Below are 19,797 nucleotides of genomic sequence, written 5' to 3' on the forward strand. Positions count from 1 at the left end.
AGTTTTTTGGAACATTTTGAGAAAAATAGGCATTAACTCTCTAAATGTATGGTAAAATTTCCCTGGGAAGTCATCTGGCACTGGAATTTTGTTTGTTGGAAGAAGTTCAATTACTGATTCAATTTCTTTACTGGTAATGGGTCTGTTCAAATTTCCTATTTCTTCCTGTTTTAGTTTGGCAGATTGTATGTTTTGAGGAACTTGTTCATTTCTTCCAGATTGCCAAACTTGTTGGCATACAATTTCTCATAATATTCTCTTATAAAAATTTGTATTTCTGTGATGCTGGTTGTGATTGCTCCTCTTTTATTCATGCTTTTATTTATTGGGGTCCTTTCTCTTTTCTTTTTGATAAGTCTGGTTATGGGTCTGTCAATCTTAAATCCTTTCAAGGAAACAGCTCTTAGTTTCACTGATCTGTTCTGGGGTTTTGTTTATTTGTTTATCATTAATTTCTGCTCTTTTTTTTATTCCCTTCTTCTACTGGTTTTAGACTTTATTTACCATTCTTCTTCTAGGTCTTTTAGGTATAAGGTTATGTTGTGTATTTGAGACTTTTCTTGCTTCTTGGAATTAAGTCTGTATTGCAATATACTTCCCTCTTAGGACTGCCTTTGCTGCATCTCACAAGTTCTAGACTCTCGTGTTTGCATTTTCATTTGTTTCCTTATACTTTCTTATTTCTTCTTTAATTTCCTGGTTAACCCATTCATTCTTTAGTGGGATGTTCTTTAACCACCATATATTTATGGTCTTTCCCAATTTTTTCTTGTGGTTGACTTCAAGTTTCATAGCATCGTGATTTGAAAATATGTATGGTATGATCTCAATCTTTCTGTACCTGTAAATGGCTCATTTGTTACCCCATATGCGATCTGTTCTGAGGAATGTTCCATGTGCACTCTAAAAGAATGTGTATTCTGTAGCTTTAGGATGAAATACTCTGAATATATCTGTTAAGTCCATCTGCTCCAGTGTGTCATTCAAAGTCACTGTTTCCCTGTTGATTTTCTGCTTAGATTTTCTATTGCTGTAAGTTATATGTGTTAATGTTCCCTAATATTAATGTATTATTATCAATGACTTTCATTGTTTGTTATCAGTTGATTTATATATTTGGGTGTTTCAAGTTGGGGGCACAAACACTTAACAACAGTTAGATCTCCTTGATGGATAGACCCCTTTATGATATAATGCCCTTCTTCATCTCTTATTATAGTCATTGGTTAAAATCTACTTTGTCTGATATACGTATGGCTGCTCTGGCTTCCTTTTGATGTTCGTTAGTATGATAGTTGATACTCCATTCCCTAACTTTCAATCTGTAGGTGTTTTTAGGTCTAAAATGAGTCTCTTGGAGGCAGCATTTGGATGGGTCTTATTTGTTTTTAATCCATTCTGATACCCTATGTTTTTCAATTGGAGCATTTAGTCCATTTACAGAGGGATTATTTTAAGATATGACTTTAGTGCCATTGTATTACCTGTAAGGTTGGTGTTTCCAGTGATGGTCCTTTCTAGTCTTAGTTGCTTTGGTATTTTTTCCCCCACTCAGACATTCCTCTTTAATATTTTTAGTAGGGCTGGATTAGTGGTCACAAACTCCTTTCGTTTTTATTTGGGAAACTCTATCTCTCCTTCTATTCTGAATGACTCCCTTAGTGGATAAAGTATTCTTGGCTGCATAGTTTTCCCATTCAGCATGTTGAATATATCCTTCCATTCTTTTCTAGACCACCAAGTTTCTTTGGACAGATCTACTACAAATCTGATCTGTTTCCCCTTGTAGGATAAGGACTATACTTCCCTTGCCGCTTTCAAGATTCTTTTCTTGTCTCTGTCTTTTGTGAATTTGATTGTGATACGTCTAGGTAATTACCAGTTTTTGTCAAATTTAATGGGAGTTCTCTGTGCTTCCTGGATTTCAGTGTCTGTGTCCTTACCCTGATTAGGGAAGTTTTCAGCTAAAATTTGCTCAAACTTTCTGTCCCTTTTCCTCTCTCTTCATCTTCTGGGACTCCTAGGATCTGAATGTAATTGTGTTTTAAGAAGTTGCTAAGTTCCTTAAGTCTACATTCATGATCTACTACTATTCTTTCTGGCTTCATTATTTTCCATAATTTTATCTTCTATATCACTGATTCATTCCTCTGTATCTAGGTTATAGCATTTTTAATTTCAGCCCAATTAGATTTTAGTTCTTTTATCTCTGCAGCAAATGATTCTCTCATGTTTTCTCCACTTTTTTCAAGCCCAGCTAGTACTCTTATGATTAGTGTTTTAAATTCTAGTTAAGACATCTTACTTATTCTGTATTGATTAAATCCCTGTCCATAATTTATACTTCTTGTTCTTTCTTTTGGGGTGAATTCCTCCGTCTTGTCACTTTGTCCAGAAAAAAAAAAAAAAGAGAAAACAAACAACAAACTAGGTTTGTTTTAGTCTGCTTGTTAAAAGAAGATATATCCAAGGATGCCTGGGTGGCTCAGTTGCTTAAGTGTCTGACTTTGGCTCAGGTCATGATCTCATGGTTCATGAATTCAAGCCTCACATCAGGCTCTGCACTGGCAGCACAAAGTATGTTTCAGATTCTCTATTCCCCACCCTCTCTGCCCCTCACCCACTCACACTTTGTTTCTCTCAAAAATAAACATTTGAAAAAAATGCTGGATTCAAAAACTATATACATACACACACACACACACACACACACACACACACACACACACACACACAGATAAGCAAAAATTTAAAAATAAGAAATAAATAAATTAAAAATTTTAAAAAATGCCAGATCCTATTTCCCCTAGAGCTGAAGCTTTTCAGCACTCTATGATCAGTAGACTTGGTGCTTGTGAGTGGTCTGTGCTGGCCTTCTGGGAGGGAGGCCTGTTGCACTAATTCTCAGGCTGACTTTCCCATACAGGAAATAAGCCTTTAGGGTGTAGGGGGTGGGGCTTGGTGTAACGACAGCAGTCTCCAATTGGTGGTTCTCTTTAGCTCACTGAGGTTGGTCACTGCTGGTGGGCCAGGGGTGAAAATGGCCTCACCCTGCTCTCTCATCTCTGGAATGGGGAGCTCATGCCCACCACTGCTCAGGAAACCTTCACAGATGAGCAAACAATTACCCCTCCTGTGTCCCCAGCTTCAGTCAGATCCTCACATGCACCCTATCTAAGTCTGAGTTGTCTACCCTCCTATGTTTTATCTCAGATGTGGCTGGGTTTCAAAACTAACTTCAAAGACTCCCCCATTGTACAGCCCTACATTGATATTCTGGGGGAGAGTGTCACTGTGGCTGTGTTAGCTTGTACCAAAAAATGGTTGTACAATTGAGCCGTGGTTCCTAGTTTATGATAAATCACAGCACAAAGCTGGTGCCAAGGTTTGCTGCCCTCAGCTGGTGTCTTTGTTCCTATGCTTGTGAAAGGAGCAGCTCAATCACATCTACAGGGTCTTTTGCCCTATCACCTCTACCAAATGGAGAGGCCATATCAGCTCTACCAAATGCACTCCAAGAAGGGGAACGGTTTCTCTCCGTATGACTCAGGGGATCTTCAGATCATACTATCCACTACTGCATCTCTTTCCTCCTTCCCCAGCAAAGCACCACCAGGCATGACCTTGGCAATGGCACTGACCTATGAAATTTCAGACTCTGTGCTCCACTGTTTAAAAAACACTCTCCTTGGGGCACCTGGGTGGCTCGGTCGGTTAAGCATCTGACTTCAGCTCAAGTTATGATCTCACAGTTCATGTGTTCAAGCCCCATGTCGGGCTCTGTGCTGACAGCTCAGAGCCTGGAGCCTGCTTTGGATTCTGTGTCTCCCTTGCTCTCTGCCCCTCCCTCGCTCATGCTCGGTCTCTGTCTCTCAAAAATAAATAAATATTTAAAAAAATTTTTTTAAATGCTCTCCTTTTTCCAAGTCAATGGTTTGGGGGAAGTGGTTTACCTGTGAAATCCCCTACTCGTGTTTTCACTTTTTTCATTCTTTCTCTCTCTTTCTCTCTCTCCCTTCAGCTACCAGGACTCCCTCCCCTCCCCAACACCTGCAGCTCTTTTCTCCCCTAAATCAACTCTCTATACTTCCTACCTTCTACAAGGTGGTCATTTTTTCTGCTTGTAGATATGCAGCTTTGTTCTTTCAGGCTTCAGATCAATTTCTCAGGTATTCAGAATGATTTGATATTTATCTAGGTGTGTTCAAGGGAGGAGGCAAGCTTAGGGTTGCTCTAGTCATTTGCCATCTTAACAATCCCCCTACAACTCTTTCCTAATTTAAGTAAGGTCCTAATAAGGATATTTTTAGGCTGAGGCCAAAGTAGAAAAGAAGACTTAAACCCAGATTATAGGGTGCATGTCTTTACATGTTGATAGTTCTTTTAGGACAAGATACTAGGCATGTATATGGGCTAGGAAAATATCAATATTATCACCTTAGTACATTTGCATAAGTTTTCTCTCTGCCTGAAGAATGTTTTTTCCCAATTCTTCATCTGAATGATTCCACTTATCTCTCAAGTCTCAGTTTCAATGTATCTTTCTTGATGGGCATTCAGGAGGGCACTTGTTGGGATGAGCACTGAGTGTTATATGTAAGTGATGAACTACTGGGTTTTCCTCCCGAAACCAATTAATACACTGTATGTTAACTAACTTGAAGTTAAATAAATACATTTTTTTTAAGAAATCACTTCCTTAGGCCCCTTTTATCCCACATGTCTGAATCTAAATTTGCCTTTCTATGCCATCCTTTCACCTTTTAGGTCCTTTATCATAAATTTTAATTCCATATTTGTGTATTTACTAGTGGTTATCAAACAACGTGTTTAAGAACCCTGGGGAGCTAATTAAAAACGTAGACTCTTGCATCTAACTTCAGAAATTTCTACACAGTAAATCTTAGTTGGGACCCAGAAATCTAGATTTTTAACAAGTTTGCCCAAGTAGTCCTGATGTAGGTAGATCTACAAACACACTTGTGGAAGTTCCCCGTGACGGTAGTAACCATGTTTCTTTATGTCTACACCTCTAGCATCTAGCAGAGTGATCAATAAATATTAGCTGCATTACAAATAGTAGGACAAAAAATGTCCAACATGCTTTGGCAAGTGAGTCAGTGGACCGATACTGCAATGGATCAAGGCTGCCTTCAGACCCAGGAAAACCTTCAATATCTAAAGAGTAGGTGGAAGAAGTTAGAAAATGAGAAATGGAAGAGTTCAGAGGGGGGTAAAAAAGGAAGCCAAGTATTAGGGTTTTGGCCAGAAGTCAAAGTTGATGAGCTGTCAGCAGCCAGTCTTTATTGTGATGAGTCAAAGACTATATACAAGACTCCCACGGGGTATCCAGTTCAAAATTTCAGCTGGATAAGGGCACTATCTTCCTTTCATCGCAGTGCTGCTTTCAACACATCAGGAAACACCATATCACTCCTTGACAGAGCCTGGCAATTTGAACTAGGAAGATAATCTGATGCCTTTAAAGCTGGCTGATATTTTCATTTGTGATTCTGCATGGCAGTATTGCCCCTCCTTTTCTGATCTGTCCCCTGTTGTGAGTGAGGTTTGGCAGCTAGCACTTATTTTAAGGCCGAGCCGGTGGTGGGGTGTTACAAGGGAACTATAATGCCAGCATTTCTGGTATCTGATAAAAGGTCCTCGAAGGGACAATGATGCATAGGAAAATGGCATCTAGGGAACTAAAAAATACTGAAATGAACCAGAGGGACTTGAGAGCTAAGGCCTGAGGTTACCTTCTGGAGCTACAGATAAGCATAGTAGAGTTGTTTGCTATTTTAGAGTGCAGAAAAGATTATTTAGGGTCTGTCTTTTCAACTTTGCCTTCCAAGCAGAAGTTCAGTTTGGGTACAGTGACTTTAAGGGAAGTCTCAACAAAATCAAGCATTCAGGAAACCAGTTACTGAAAAAAGTTGACTCAGTAAGGAATGGTAAGAACAGGGCTGGAAAGAAAGTCAATTACTGCATGGCAGTCAGCATAGCTATGTGAACTCTACCTGTACCTTTAGGGAAAAACAAATGTTTGCCTTCTTACCTGCCATTCTGTCTTTATAAATTTCTGTCTTTAGATGTTCCTTTTTAAGGAGTTGGCATACAGACAGTCTCTGACAAGGCAAAATATCTTTAATGGGTTTTCTCTGAGTTAAGATCTTTGGCCTCTTCCAATCTTTCATCTCCTTTGAGCAGTAAATCCCTTTGCTCTTTTAGACAGCTCTTGAGACCAGGTTGACATAAACAGTAATATCTTCCAGGAAGCATGGCAGCTCTGCTTAGAAGAACCTGGAGTGCCTGGGGAATACTTGGCTGCAAAGTTTTGTGGTGAGAAATGTGGCAGCAGAGATCAGAGGAGATACATGTCCCTCTGGCTTTTAGTTTGCACTCAAGGGCTATGCTGTCAGTGACCAGAGGCCAAAGCTAGAACAAAGCCTCCTTAATCTGTGCATCTACCAACATCTTTCCCATCTGGCAGGAAGATTTTCCTCTTCTGTTTTCAGTTACTCCCAGTTAATATTTCAAACAGAATTTTTATTTCTGTGGTCCCGATTCTAATCAGACCCCTTCCAATCTCTAAAAGGCTTATGTACCTACTATTGCTGGCCTGTTCTCTTGACTTCATCTGAATTACTCAGGATACCACCATGCTGACATTTGGACTCTAATATGACTTTAATTTAATAAATATAAATTTCAGATGGTATTGTTTCTCTTATCTTAACTTTATCCCAGTATGACATTCTAATTACCTACATCAAAATTACCATGAAACGGGAGGACTACCAAATGAAATCTCTTGAGTCCTTGCACAAACATATTTAATCAGAGTCTCTGTAGGTAAGATCTGATAATTTGTATTTGTTCAGCTTTTGTGAAAAAGGGACTTCGTCTTCCAGCTATGGCAGAAGAATTGGTTATCAGACCTCCACAATAAATAGCTATGAAAGTGCACAAAATACATAAGACAATTTTCACATATTAGAAAACATGAAGTATAGAACTGTGATCTCTGAGAAAAAGAAAATAAATGAGTTGAGTCTCAAATTATATCAGCTCTCTGCCCACAATCACTTTCCAGATGATGTCCCAGGGAAATATACCCCAAAGGGAGCACAGTGATCTTAATGAAATTAGGAGATAAAGATAAGAATTCAATGTTATTAGCACAGATGAAACTTGTAGGGCATATTATTAGAAGGGGGAGCCATGCAGAAAAGGAACTCCAGAAATCTACATAGAGGTTCCATTGAATTTTTGGTTCAATTCTAAATTACACATGGAGTGGTTTTGCAAGTCCTGGCAGAAACTATCAGAGATCTCTCAATTAAATGGATATTCTAGAGATCATACAGAACTGGGAGATGAAGCTATGACCTTCCAGAGTAGAGAAATATTGATAAACACTTCAGGCATTCAGTTGATATCCCCAGAAAGTCCACACTTTAGGCACAATATTACTCTAAGGCTACAGTGAGGACAAATCTAGACCCATAGAATCAAATTCAAAGCTCTTTAAAGAAAGATAGCACATATCTGAAATGCCCAACAATTTAAAATTTCTTGAAAAGCAAAGAAGTGGGAAAATGTGACCAATGGCCAGAAGTAAAATCAGTCAACAGAAGCAGCCCTAGGAATGAGAGATGTTACAATTAGCCAAAGAGAACTTTAAGAGCTATCACAGTTCCATTTCTTTATCCACCCTCTGCAGATAAGATTTTTTTTTTAATTTTTCTTAATGTTTATTTCTTTTCAAGAGAGACACAGACAGAATGCAAGTGGGTTAGGGGCAGAGAGAGAGGAAGACACAGAATCCAAAGCATGCTCCAGGCTCCAAAGCTGTCAGCACAGAGCCTGACACAGGGCTCGAACTCACGAGCCACGAGATCATGACCTGAGCCGAAGTCGGGACGCTCAACTGACTGAGCCACCCAGGTGCCCCAAGATAAGAATTATAAACTCAGGACAAATAGATCCAAAAGCACTATAGAGTGAAAACATCAAGCAGATTCTAGATGGAGTTGACACTTTGAAGAATGAAGGACTGAGAACCAATTATATGGAGCTCTTAGCCTTAGTATAGACCATAGATGACATCTATCATAACAGCTAGAACTCAAAATTCTTCTGGGATGAACTAGGGTGGAAAGTCTACTAAAACCACAGCCACTAGAAAGTAAGGAGGGTGGGGCGCCTGGGTGGCGCAGTCGGTTAAGCGTCTGACTTCAGCCAGGTCACGATCTCGCGGTCCGTGAGTTCGAGCCCTGCGTCGGGCTCTGGGCTGATGGCTCAGAGCCTGGAGCCTGTTTCCGATTCTGTGTCTCCCTCTCTCTCTGCCTCTCACCCGTTCATGCTCTGTCTCTCTTTGTCCCAAAAATAAATAAACGTTGAAAAAAAAATTAAAAAAAAAAAGAAAGTGAGGAGGGTATCCCAGAAAGGGAAGAACCAGACAGAGGGAAACCCAAATTTAATGTATCGTCAGCCACTCTGGCTTACCCTGAAATAAGTAAGTGCCAAGTAGACTCCAAACAACTGTATCTGGTTATAGTATCAGGCTGGCTTTATAGAATGAAGCTTCCTTCCTTTTCAATTATTTGGAATAGTTTAAGAAGAATAGGTATGAACTCTTCTTTTTTTAATGTTTATTTTTGAGAGAGAGAGCACATACACACACATGTGTAAGCAGGGGAGGAGCAGAGAAAGAGTGAGAGAGAGAGAATCCCAAGCAGGCTCTGTGCTGTCAGCACAGAGCCCAATGCAGGGATCAATCTCAAGAACTGTGAGATCATGACCTGAGCCAAAATCAAGAGTTGGACACTTAACCAACTGAGCCACCCAGGCACCCCAGTATTAACTCTTCTTTAAATGACTGGTAGAATTAACTTGTTAAGCCATTTGGTCCTGGTCTTTTGTTTGTTGGGAGTTTTTTGATTACTACTTTAATTTCTTTCCTGGTTTTCAGTCTTTTCAAGTTTTTTATTTCTTCCTGTTTCAGCTTTGGTAATTTATATGTTTCTAGGAATTTATCCATTTCTTCTAGCTAACCAAATTCATTGTTTCTCATAATATTTTTCTTATACTTGTTTGTATTTCTGTAGTGTTGGTTGTTATTTCTCCTCTCTCATTTGTGACTTTTCTTATTTGGGTCATTTCTCTTTTTTTAATAAGACTGGCTAAAGGTTTATCAACTTTATTGATTTTTTTCAAAAAACCAACTCCTGATTTCATTGATCTGTTCTACTGGGGGTTTTTTAGTTTATATATAATTTATTTCTGCTCTAATATTTATTATTCCCTTCCTTCTGCTGGCTTTAAGCTTCATTTGTTGTTCTTTGTCTGCTCCTTTAGGTGTAAAGTTAGGTTGGTTATTTGATATTTTTTTCCTTGAGATAGATCTGTATCTTAGGACCACTTTGGGTACATCCCAAAGGTTCTGGGCCATTGTGCTTTCATTTTCATGTGTTCAATGTATTTTTTTAAATTTCTTCTTTTATTTCATAGTTAACCCACTCATCATTTAGTACCATGTTATTTAACCTCCACGCATTTGTGGTTTTTTTCCAGATTTTTGCTTGTGGTTGACTTCTACTTTCATAGCATTGCAGTTGGAAAAGGTGCATGACAAAAACAAACACATAGACGAATGGAATAGAATACAGAACCCAGAATTGGATCCACAAATGTATGGCCAACTAATCTTAGACAAATTATGAAAGAGTATCCAATGGAAAAAAAGACAGTCTCTTTAGCAAATGGTGCTGGGAGAACTGGACAGCCACATGGAGAAGAATGAAACTAGACCACTTTCTTACACCATACACAAAAATAAACTCAAAATGGATGAAAGACCTAAATGCGAAACAGGAAACCATCCAAACCCTAGAGGAGAGGGGCGCCTGGGTGGCGCAGTCAGTTAAGCGTCCGACTTCAGCCAGGTCACGATCTCGCGGTCTGTGAGTTCGAGCCCCGCATCAGGCTCTGGGCTGATGGCTCAGAGCCTGGAGTCTGTTTCCGATTCTGTGTCTCCCTCTCTCTCTGCCCCTCCCCCGTTCATGCTCTGTCTCTCTCTGTCCCAAAAATAAATAAACATTGAAAAAAAAATTAAAAAAAAATCCTAGAGGAGAAAACAGGCAACAACCTCTTTGACCTCAGCCGCAGCAATTTCTTGCTCTAAAGGCAAGGGAATGAAAAGCAAAAATGAACCATTGGGACTTCATCAAGATAAAAAGCTTCTGCACTTCAAAGGAAACAATCAACAAAACTAAAAGGCAACCGACAGAATGGGAAAAGATATTTGCAAACGACATATCAGATAAAGGGTAAGTACCCAAAATCTATAAAGAACTTACCAAACTCAACACCTGAAAAACAATCCATTGAAGAAATGGGCAGAAGACATGAATAGACACTTTTCCAAAGAAGACATCCAGATGGCCAACAGACACATGAAAAGATGCTCAATGTTACTCATTATCAGGAAAATACAAATCAAAACCACACTGAGATACCACCTCATACTGGTCAGAGTGGCTAGAATTAACAACTCAAGAAACAACAGGTGCTGGAGAGGATGTGGAGAAACAGGAACCATCTTACACAGTTGGTGGGAATGGAAACTTGTGCAATCACTCTGGAAAACAATGTGGAGTTTCCTCAGAAAATTAAAAATAGCACTACCCTATGACCCAGCAATAGAACTACTAGGAATTTATCCGAAGGATACAGGAGTGCTGATTCATAGAGGCACTTGTACCCCAATGTGTATAGCAGCACTTTCAACAATAGCCAAATTATGGAAAGAGCCCAAGTGTCCATCAACTGATGAATGGATAAAGAAGATATGGTTTATATATAAAATGGAATACTTGGCAATGAGAAAGAATGAAATCCTGTCATTTGCAACGATGTGGATGGAAGTGGAGGGTATTATGCTAAGTCAAATAAGTCAGTCAGAGAAAAGACATATCATGTTTTCACTCATATGCGGAACTTGAGAAACTTAACAGAAGACCATCACAGAAGAGAAGGAGAATAAAATAGAGAGGGTGGAGGCAAACCATAAAAGACTGTCAAATAAAGAGAACTGAGGGTTGATGGGGGGGGTGGTGGGCGACAGGGGAGAGAGGAAAATATGTGATGGGCACTGAGGAGGGCACTTGGTGGGATGAGCACCAGGTGTTATATGTAAGCAATGAATCACAGGAATCTACCCCCAAAACCAAGAGTATACTGTATACACTGTATGTTAGCCAATTTGGCAATAAATTACATTTTTTTTAAAAAGGCACATGGTATGACTTTGATGAGGCCTATTTTGTGGCCTAACATTGATCTATTCTGGAGAATATTCCATGTGCACTTGAAAAGAATGTATCCTGCTATTTTAGGATGAAATGTTCTGAATTTATCTGTTAAGTCCATCTGGCCCAGTGTGTCATTCAAAGCCATTGTCTCCTCGTTGGTTTTCTGTTTAGATGATCTGTCCATTGATGTAAGTGAGGTGTGAAAGTTTCCTATTATTGTATTATTAGCAATTAATTTCTTTATGTTTGTTATTAATTGTTTTACATATCTGGGTGCTATCATGTTGGGTGCATAAATATTTACAATTGTTATATCTTGTTGTTGGATTGTCCTCTTTATTATTATATAATGAACTTCTTTGTCTCATTAAAATCTTTGTTTTAAGATCTAGTTTATTCAATATAAGTATTGCTAGTCCAGCTTTTGACATTGTTTGCATGATAAATGTTTCTCCAACCCCTCACTTTAAATCTGCAGGTGTCTTCAGGTCTAAAATGAGTCTCTTATAGGCAGCATATGGATGGGTTTGGGGTTTTTTTAATTGATTCTGACACTATGTCTTTTTATTGGAGTGTCTAATCCATTTACATTCCCAGTAATTATTGATAGCTGTGTATTTATTGCCATTTTACTACTTGTTTTGTAGTTGTTTCTGGAGATTTTCTCTGATCTTTTCTTGTCTTTCATGTTTTGCTGATTTTCTTCAGTGATACATTTTTATTTCTTTCTCTTTATTCTTTGCATGTTATGAGTGGTTTTTTTATATTTACACTTACCATTAGGTTTGTATATAACCTCTTCTGCAAATAGCAGTCTATATTAAGTTGATAGTCATTTAAGATTGAACCCAATCTTTTCTCCTCTCCTCCCCATGTTTTAGGTATATGTATATATACATATGTGTGTGTGTGTGTGTTAGGTATATCCTTTTTTGTGAGTTCCTTGACTAACTTTTTATAGAAATATTCATTTTTATTACTTTTGCATTTCTTGCCTTTATACTATCACTTTTAGACTCTCCTTTGCACTCAAAGAATCCCCTTTAATATTTCTTGCAGGGTTGGTTTAGTAGTCCTGAACTCCTTCAGTTTTCATTTATTTGGGGAACTCTCTCCTGTTCTGAATTATAGCCTTACAGGATTGAGTATTCTTGGCTACAATTTTTCCCATTCAATACTTTGAATATATCATGCCACTCCTTTCTGGCATGTTATGTTTCTGTTGAAAAATCTCTTGCTAGCCTTGTAAGTTTTCCCTAATATATATTAATGACTTCTTTTGTCGCTTTTAAGATTTTTTTCTGTATCACTGTTTTCCAAATTTAATTACAATATGTCTTAGTGTGGTCCTGCATTTTTTTATTTTGATGGGAGTCTTCTGTGTCTCCTAGAGCTGGATGCCTGTATCCTTCTCCAGATTAGGGAAATTTTGAGCTATTACTTCTTCAAGTAAATTTTCTGCCCCTTTTTCTCTCTTCTTCTGGGATTCCTCTAATACAAATGTTATTACATTTGATGGACTCACTGAATTCCCTAAATTTATTCTCATTTTGCACAATTCTTTCTTTTGTTCAGCTTCACTGCTTTCCATTACTTTGTTTTCTATGTCACTAATTAATTCCTCTGCTTCTTCCAGGCTTCTGTTCATTGCATCCAGCATGTTCTTAATCTCATTTACTGCACTCTTCATGTTGCTCAGCATCAAGAAAATACAAATCAAAACCATGATGAGATACCACCTCACACCTGTCAGAATGGCTGAAATTAACAACACAAGAAACAACAGGTGTTGGCAAGGAAGGGGAGCTCTCTTGCACTACTGGTGGGAGTGACTGATTCTTTTTTAATTCTTTTATACCTGTGGTGCAGGTCTCACTGATGTCTTCCATTCTTTTCTCAAGTCCAACGAGTATCCTTATGATCATTGCTTTAAATTTTCCATCAGGCCATGCTACTTATATCTGTTTCTTTTATATCTTTGGGCATGGCCTCATTTCGTTCTTTCACTTGGGATAAATTCCTCTGTCTTCTCATATTGCGTAAGTCTCTGCCTTCTTCTCTATCATTTATCTCTCAACGGGTCCTATAGTGCTCAGGGCCTGGCACTTCAGGGAGTGCCTCCAGTGTATGTTGCATGCACTCTGCTGTTGTATTCTGGCTACTCTGTCCTTTAGGCTAGTCATCTACAGAGGCTTTCCTTGCCTGCTGTGGGCAGTGTTTGGTCCCTGGCCTGAATGTGTCAAGTTTTAATCAGGTGTGCTTTGGTCTTATCATGAAATGAGACCTGTCACCACCTCCACCAGAACTGAGCCCCTGCAAAACCCTCTGGTCAGGAGACATGGTTTGGGCAGGTATTTGTGCTGGACTTCTAGGGGAAGGGGCTCTGCTGTGCCGGGACTGAGGTAAGTGTGACTGAGAAGAGCAGTTCCATGAAAGCACAGGGTGGTGAGGCATGGTGTAAGCAAGTTAAGCAGCCAGTGTCCATGCTGCACTGTGTCCTGCATGTGTCTCTGTGTTTATTCTGAGGGGTAGGGGAGGGAAATGGGGCCAGCTAGCTCCTTTGTTTCTGGAGTGACATCTCCATGAATGATGCCTCTGAGGGACATGCTCTGAGAAGACCAAATAATCTCCCTGCTGTGTGCCCCAGGAACACATCAGATCACTGTTTCCATGCCATATGCCTCTGGGTTGTCTGCCTGCCTTCTCTCCAAGAGCAGTGCAGTGCCCTCTGGGTTCTATCCCAGCCAAGTGCACTGATCTTTAAAACTCCAGGCTTTAAGCCCTGCTGGTTGCAAGAACTCACGAAATTCAGCCCCTCTCATTTTCCAAACCAATGGCTATGGGGAAACATTCTCCATGTGCATTCCTGTGTACTCCTCTGTAACACACCGTTCTCCATGACCACAGCCCCCTCCCCTCCACAGCAGCTCAGATCCATTTCTTCCCTAATTCACATCTCTGCATTTCCTACCTTCTCCAATGTGGCCTCTTCTCTCACATTAGTTGTGGAGTTTTTCTGTCAGTCTTCAGGTCATTTGATGATTTGATAGTTATCTAGTTGTATTCACAGGACAAGGCAAGCCTAGGGTCCTCCTACTCCCTCTGCCACCATCTTCCTCTATTCCCTCAATAAATAAATTTATGGATGTTTATTAAAATCCTTAGAGCAATCAATAAAAATTAATATAAATGGTATAACTAAAAAAAGAACAAAGTTAAATTGAATTCTAAAAACTAGTCAAAGTTAAAAGCAGGTAGAAAAGAAGGAAAACAATCACCAAAAGGTAGAAACAAAACACAAAGAGTAAAGTAGTAGACCTAAATACAACCATATCAACAATTAAAAAACAAAAACTGTCAGAATACATAAAGAACTAAGACCCACTGGATACTATGTATACATAGTATAAAAATAAGTAAATGAATGTAAGACTTCTATTTAGCTCTGATATGTAAAGAGCTTGGAAATCATCACTCAGATCTTTAAAAGAAAAAAAGTTTGAAATATTAAATGTTAACAACTGTTCTTGAGCTGATCAAAGAAATGAAATTGCAGAGCAAACCACCACCCCAAAATCTGGAGAGACAAATTCAAAGAGACACAGCCAAGATCTGATTACCTAGGGCAGAAGCTGCTGAAGCTATAAACTGGTAGGAACTCTGTGGGGTTTTTTTTGGTTTGTTTTGTTTTGTTTTTTTGACACTTTTCTGGAGACCAAATGTTGACTAGCCTGAGAGTAAGAAACTCCTGGACATGGCACATTTTCATGGGCTTTGCCTCCAGGAATTCCACAATGTTCTTATAAAGAAGATCCAAGAAAGATTACTTCCTCGTTCTGGCAGGGTAGAGAAAATAATCAGTGTGAAGTATACCCATGGAATATTTCATAACAAAGGACTACTCTCCAGAAAAAATAACTTTGTCAGAGTCACATCTCAGTTAGGATAAGAGCATTTCTCCAACTCCAACCACCTCTAGACTTCCTATCTCATTTAACAACAACAACAACAACAACAACAACAACAAAAATAACAGTCAACATAGGTCAAGACCTCTTGGAAATACATTGGGAACACTATAGCCAGGGAAGGGAATAAAAATGGGGTTTGGAGCATTATATCACTGGATAAACACATCTGAAGGTCACAGCCCCAAGACACAAGCTCACTAAAACACTAAGATATAACCAGATAATTAGAGAACACTCCCCCTTCCACACACTTTACCACAATAATAGGGCTTTAGTACAATGACAGCCGGTTACAGGTGAAAAGCTACAAGACACATACACTGACTTTTTTTGAGGAGGAGTACTAAGGGAAGCTCAAAGTCAAGAGGGGAGACAAATACACGGACACTAGAGGAATCTGAAGCCTCTGCCACCTACAGCTACAGAAAACATTAAATATCCTAACTTCTAGATTACTGTAAATCCTCACAATGAAGGTCTATTTACCATAGTTCTTATTATCTACAACAGATCCAGCTTTCAACAAAAAATTTATAAGTCATGCTACAATGCAAGAACAAACACAATGTGAAGAGATAAAGCAATCATAAGAATCAGACAGATATGACAGATACTGGAATTATCAAAAAGGGAATTTAAAGTAACTATGATCAATATATTAAGGGCTCTAATCAAAAATGTAGGCAACATACAATAGCAGATGGGTAATGTTAGCAGAGAGATGGAAACTCCAAACAAGTAAATGGATGAAAAAGACCATGCAAATAGTAAGCATAAGACTGGAGTCACTATATTAACATCAACAAAAAATAGACATCAAGATAAAGAGTATTGTCAGAAATAGAAAGAAACATTTCATAATACTAAGAGGGTGAATTCAACCATATAACACTCATAAACATGTACATGGCTAATACCAAGGTTTCAAAATACACGAAAAAATTTAGAGCTGAAGAGAAAGACAATTTCACAGTCATAGTTAACCATACTAACACCCCTCTCTCAACAATTTATAGATCAACAGACAGTCAATAAAAGCATAGATAATCAACAATACTATTATTCATCTTGACCTAATTGATATTTGTAAAACATTACTCCCAACAACCATAGAACACATATTATTTTCAATTACATACAGTATGTTCACCAAGATAGAGAGCATGTGCTGTGATCTAAAATAAGTGTCAATAAGTTTCAAAGGACTAAAATAATACAGGATATGTTCTCTGGCCACAAAAGAATTTAAGTACAAAGCAATAACTGCTATGAACATTGGGGTGCATGTGCCCCAATCATATGTATCAATATACTGATCATATTTGAATCAATATTTTTGTATCTTTTGGGTAAATATTTAGTAGTGCAATTCCTGGGTCATAGGGTAGTCCTATTTTTATCTTTTTGAGGAGCCTCCATACTATTTTTCAGAGTGGCTGCACCAGTTTGCATTCCCACCAACAGTGTAAGAGGGTTTCTCTTTCTCCACATCCTCACCAACAACTGTTGTTTCCTGTGCTAAGTTTAGCCATTCTGACAGGTGTGAGGTGATATCTCACTGTAGTTTTGATTTGTATTTCCCTGATGATGAGTGATGTTGAGCATCTTTTCATGTGTCCATTAGCCATCTGAATATCTTCTTTGGAAAAGTGTCTATTCATGTCTTCTGCCCATTTCTTAACTGCATTATTTGTTTTGGGGGTGTTGCGTTTGATAAGTTCTTTATAGATTTTGGATACTAATCCTTTATCAGATATGTCATTTGCAAATATCTTCTTTCATTTTGTAGGTTGCCTTTTAATTTTGTTGATTGTTTCCTTTGCAGTGCAGAAGCTTTTTATTTTGATGAAGTCCCAGTATTTATAGCAGGATTATCAACAATAGCCAAATTATGAAAAGAGCCCAAATGTCCACTGACTGAAGAATGGATGAAGAAAATGTGGTGTATGCATATGTGTATACACACACACACACACACTAGAATATTATTTAGCCATCAAAAAGAATGAAATCTTGCCATTTGCAATGATGTGGATGGAGCTGGAGCAAAATGGAATAAGTCAGTCAGAGAAAGAAAAATACCACATGATTTCACTCATATGTGGAATTTATGAAACTAAACAGATGAACATAGGGGAAGAAAAAAAAAAGGGAGACAAACCATAAAAGAGACTCTTAACTATACAGAACAATCTGAAGGTTGTTAGAGGGGAGCGGGGGGGATGGGCTAAATGGGTGATGGGTATTAAGGAGGTTGCTTATTGTGATGAGCACTGGGTGTTACATGTAAGTGTTGAACCACTAAATTCTACTCCTGAAACCAATATTACACTATATGTTAACTAACTAGAAGTTAAATAATTTAAAACCAAGAAAGAAAGAAAGAAGCAAGCAAGCAATTAACTAAGCTATCTAGTAAAAAAAAAAAAAAAAAAAAAAACACCAACCACAATAGTTGGAAATAACAACACATTTCTAAATAGTCTGTGGGTTAAAAAAGAAATCACAGGGAAAACAGAAAATAGTTCAAACTGAACAAAGAAAAATATATCAAAAATATGTATCAGTGCTCAGTGGGAAATTTATTTTTAAACATTATGTTTAAAATATATATAAAGGTAAAGGGTGCCTAGGTGACTTAGTTAAGTGTCTGACTTTGGCTCAGGTCATGAACTCGCAGTTCATGAGTTCAAGCCCCATGTCAGGCTCCGTGCTGACAGCTCAGAGCCTAGAGCCTGCTTTGGATTCTGTGTCTCCCCCTCCGTCTGTCCCTCCCCCACTTGCACTCTGTCTCTCTCTCACTCTCAAAAATAAGGAATTAAATTTTTTTTAATAAAAAGAAATAAAAAGAAAAGTAGAAAATCAATGATCTAAGCTTCCAAGCTTCCACACAAGAATCTAGAAAGGAAGAAAAAAATTTTTAATAAGAAAATGAAAGGGAATATAGTAAAGGGCAGAAATCAACAAAATAGAAAATAACATGAAAATTGGCAAAGACAAATGTTGGTTCTTTCAAACAATAAGACTGAAAAACCCTTTGCTAGACTGATCAAGAAAATAAATTTGAGAGAAAACACAAATTACCAACATGAAGAATAAAAGAGGGATTATCACTATAAATCCTAAACACACTGAGAATATGTTAAGAGATTATTAATAACTTGTACCAACAAATATAATAAATAAAATCAACAAATTTCTTGAAAAAGTCAATATACTAAGACTGACACAAAAATTAGAAAATTGGAATAACCTTGTATTTATTATCAAAAACCTTCTCACAAAGAAAATTTCAGGCCCAATTATTTCATTGGTAAATTCTACATTTAAGGACAAAATAACACCCATCTTACAAAACTCAGAGTATAAAAGAAACACTCTGATTTGTTTTATAAAGCCAGCATAATCCTAATACCAAGAGTTGACAATGTTTCTACAAAAATTATAAACATTTCTAATGATAAATACTTAAGTAATAGCAAATTGAATCTGGCAATATAAAAAGTTGTTTACCATGAAATACCAGGTAGGGCTACCCCAGAAATGCAAGGTTTGAAAATGGGAGTAATTCATCACATTAACAGGAAAAAAAAAAAAATGGTATCACTTCAAGGGATGAAGAAAAAGCACTTGAAACAATTCAATATCCATTCGTGACTTTAAAAGCAAAACAAAAACATCTCAGCAAATTAAGAATGAAAGTCAGATTCCTCAAAGCGATGAAGAATATCTTCTAAAATGTACACCTAGAATCACACTTAATGGTGAACTGTGAACACTTTCACATAAGCTTGAGAAAAAGTCCAGATATTCAATCTCATCACTTCTATTCAACATGATTCTAGAGATCCCAGCTATTTCATTAAGGCAAAAAAGAAAATGTAGGCATAGTATCAGAATAAAACAGTAAAACTATCTCCATTTACAGATGACATGTTTGTTTACATAGAAAACCCTAAAGAATTCACAAAACAACTACCAGAATGAATAAGTAAACTATGCAAGGTCACAGGCTACAAAATTAATTTACAAAAAAAAAAAATGTAATTTTTATACAACAAAAAAATAAAAAATATTATTATATAGAGCAAAACAATTGTTGATAATTAATAAAAATTCCATTTAAATAGCATCAAAAAACAAAATACTATGAAATGAATTTAACAAAAGATATGCAAGCCTTTTACATAAAAAACTGAAAGACTGCTGAAAGAAACTGAGGAACTAACGGAGTTCTTGGAGCGATAAACCACACGAATACTGTCCACTATCCTCTAATTTGTATTAGGAGTCCACGCAATTGTCATCAAAAATCCCACCACCCTTTTGCAAAATTTGATGATCTGCTTTTAAAATTCATTTGCGAAAGCAAAGAAGCTATCCAAAGCACTCTTACAAAAGAAAAAGTTAAAGAACATTGCTACCTAACTTCAAGATATATACCGTCGGTGTGACGTGAGCAAAATGACTGCAGAAATTTCTAGCACTCGTCCTCCCCCAGGAACATCAAT

This window comes from Acinonyx jubatus, chromosome C1 (assembly GCF_027475565.1).
Source record: "Acinonyx jubatus isolate Ajub_Pintada_27869175 chromosome C1, VMU_Ajub_asm_v1.0, whole genome shotgun sequence".
In the NCBI taxonomy this organism is placed as follows: Eukaryota; Metazoa; Chordata; class Mammalia; order Carnivora; family Felidae; genus Acinonyx; species Acinonyx jubatus.